The sequence below is a fragment of the Triticum dicoccoides genome, chromosome 6A (genome assembly GCF_002162155.2).
Source record: "Triticum dicoccoides isolate Atlit2015 ecotype Zavitan chromosome 6A, WEW_v2.0, whole genome shotgun sequence".
NCBI lineage: Eukaryota > Viridiplantae > Streptophyta > Magnoliopsida > Poales > Poaceae > Triticum > Triticum dicoccoides.
The window spans coordinates 26,875,361-26,879,024 of NC_041390.1; positions in this window are offsets into that span (position 1 = coordinate 26,875,361).

Genomic DNA, 3,664 nt, shown 5'->3' on the forward strand with positions numbered 1-3,664 from the left:
AGGGGAGGGTTCATCATGGAGAGGGGAGGGAATGGGGAAATTTTGGGAGGGGAGGGAGGGGATGCCGCGTGTTAGTGGGAGAGGGAGTGGTGGATCCCGCCTGGTAGTGGGAGAGGGAGTGGTGGGTCCCGCCTGGTAGTGGGAGAGGGAGTGGTGGGTCCCGCCTGGTAGTGGGAGAGGGAGAGGAGGGAAATTTTGGGAGAGGGGAATTTTGGTGGAGGGAAAATTTTGGTGTGGGAGGGAAATCCTTTTGGGTTTGGGTGTAGAAAAAAATAGGGTTTTTTTGTAAATTTTGTAGAAATCAAGGTTAAAATCATACCGAGTAGCTGAAGAAAACGCCGGTATTGCAAGTTTAGTATTTTTGCTAGTTGGTAGGCCACATTTGATGATGTGACGCGGAGGTCTCCCATTTTTTTGATTTTTTTTGAATTTTTTACGGTGTTTCCCAAAACCGGCCGATTTCGTCGCGGCGGCCGTCCGTGGCTAGGGTTTGAGCCGTGCAATCTGTTGTCGATTCTGTGATGAAATGCCTACCTGTGAAGCTAAAAAGCATTTTTAGTGAAAATAACGAGCAAGCTATGGAGGACCCGTAGTTCAAATTCCAGCCGGTTCCAGCTGAATCGGCCGAAGGTGGTCTGAATTGCCGGGAGTAGCTATGAGGGTCGGAAATGCATGCTTTTTGGCGACCGTCCGTAAAATAGGGTCTACTTTGAGATAGACATGGAATGGCGCCGTTTGGGGTGCCCCTCCTTGTAGCCGCTTCACGAAAAACACATGTCTTTTGCATTCAAAAAATGAAAAACGGTTTTTTTGTTAAACAAGTTGGAACCTCGCTTTGGCAACATTGTTTGCCATCACAAGATGGAGGCATGCGCCCAATTTGGGCATATTATCAGAAACTATTCAACGGATGCGGCAATATCATTTCTACTTTGGCTTGAAAGCCATGAATCTTCGTTCATGGTAGGTCGTTTTTGAGAACACTTTTTCAAGAAAACGCCGGTATTGCAAGTTTAGTATTTTTGCTAGTTGGTAGGCCACATTTAATGATGTGACGCGGAGGTCTCCCATTTTTTTGATTTTTTTTGAATTTTTTACGGTGTTTTCAAAAACCGGCCGATTTCGTCGCGGCGACCGTCCCTGGCTAGGGTTTGAGCTGTGCAAATCTGTTGTCGATTCTATGATGAAATGCCTACCTGTGAAGCTAAAAAGCATTTTTAGTGAAAATAATGGGCAAGCTATGGAGGACCCGCAGTTCAAATTCCAGCCGGTTCCAGCTGAATCGACCGAAGGTGGTCCAAATTGCCGGGAGTAGCTACGAGGGTCAGAAATGCATGCTTTTTGGCGACCGTCCGTAAAATAGGGTCTACTTTGAGATAGACATGGAATGGCGCCGTTTGGGGTGCCCCTCCTTGTAGCCGCTTCACAAAAAACGCATGTCTGTTGCATTCAAAAAATGAAAATGGTTTTTGAATTTTTACGGTGTTTTCAAAAACCGGCGGATTTAGTCACGGCGGTCGTCCATGGCTAGGGTTTGAGTCATGTTTTTAGCATTCAAAAAATGAAACTTATATTGTTTCATACATGAGCATGCACAAAAACCCATAATTTTATCTTTCATCCATGAGCATGCATAAAATTTTTCAATTCCCATCAATTACCAAACTGAATATTCATTGTTAAAAACATGACTTGTTTAGATGACACTGTCATACAGCATCCATGAGCATGCACAAAATTAAACCTGACATACTTAACATTGATATGTTCATATTACACTAACAAGCTTAAACCTAACATGCTGAACACCTTCTTAACATCTTCACTCCTCCTTCTTCTCCTTCATCAACCTGATGCGCTCAGAGTGGCGAATCCCAACGCGGATGTACTCCTCTACCACAATTGGCATGGTCCTATCGCCAAGCTGTGGGATTGCAGGCGCCGCCACCATCGCGAGGTCGTCGTCCGCCACCACCATAGCAAGGTCATCGTCCACCACCACCATCGCGAGGTCGTCGTCCGCCACCACCATAGCGAGGTCGTCGTCTGCCACCACCATAGCAAGGTCGTCATCCGCCACCACCATAGCAGGGTCGTCGTCAGCCACCACCATAGCATGTTCGTCGTCAGCCAGAATAGGCTGCTCCTCGTCATCCCCGCTCTGCTCGTCATCCCCGCTCTGCTCCTCATCGTCATCCCTGCTCTGCTCCTCGTCATCCCCGCTGCTGCTCCCATTGCCTGGCCAAATGCAACAATGTGTGAACATGGTGTTGTTGTCGTGCAGGTAGAGGAAGCCAAAAGGACAGGAAGAAGAGAGGCAGAGAGCTTACTGACATCGTCGTCGTGCTGGTAGTACATGCGGCACATGGTGTTTTCGAACATCTTCATGGTGAACATGGCGTCGCCGTCGTAGCGGAAGACAAGGAAGTACCCGAGCTATAGCTCATGGGCACGGGCGAAATGCTCCCAGCCGGGCCCTAGGTACATGTGGCCTTCACCATCAAACACCACCAACACTTCCCACAGCCTGTGAAGCCCGCTGCCGGCCTCCCGCAGCTTCACTTTGTGGGGCTCACGGCAGGCGAGCATCTTCGCAAACTTGTTAGGCAGCCTCTGCAGCAAGGGTCAAGCAGTGGTTAATTGTGGCAATCAAGCACTAGACAGCAGAGTGATGATAAAGAAATGAGTGATGATAAATATACCTGGCTACTGCAAGATTTCTCAATTACGATCTCAAAGAACTCGAAACCTTCCAAGCCAGCCATCTCACTTCTCTGAAAAGCAGCATTGTAATTAAACAATAAGTTACCATAAACAGGACTAGACATAAATAGGAACAGAACCAAGTTAATGATGGCAAAAGTGATAAAAATGATAAGAGCAATGCTTCTGTGGATATTTATGATAGAAAAACTGAGAAAAAAGCAATGCACTTGTGAACATTTGGAATACTACTATTCTATCTACAATGGACCATATCTGCCCATGTGCCCATGTCTACTATAAATGGCAAACACAGCATCAGGATCATATCTACTATAAATGGACCATATCTACAATGAACCATATCTACTATAAATGGACCATATCTTCCCATGTGCTACATTTTGTTAGAACCCAACACTTAAGAACTGAACCCTAGATTCTCAATTTAAACACACCTACCCAATATAGTCATGTACAAAACTGAACAGCTTTATAGTCGTCGATATGCGCATGAAGGCTATTGGCTTGACACCGATATAGTCATGTACAAAACTGAATTTAACACTAGAATTTCAGAGATTCAGAGCTATTGGCTTAATTTGCTTTGCTAGGGTTTATATAGCCAAAGGCCACTAGAGGCTAGATCCCCTACAAGTTTAACTGCTCCAGTGTGCCGCTGCATCTTTTTAGACAAATATAAACATGTTTATTTTAAAAACAAACAAACAAAATTGGAAAATACTAATACACTTGCAACATTATAAGTGTTGGCATCATTTTTCCCCCTTTCGGTCTGCCTTTTCTATTTCTGATGAATTCTACGTCACTATGAAGAGAACCACAGGGAAACTAGCATACCTAGCAAGGTAGCACCACATCAACTGAACATGGCCAAAAGGGACCTAAACCTAAATGCCTAATTTAGTCTACAAAATCCCTCTGAATGTGGTCCAATCGC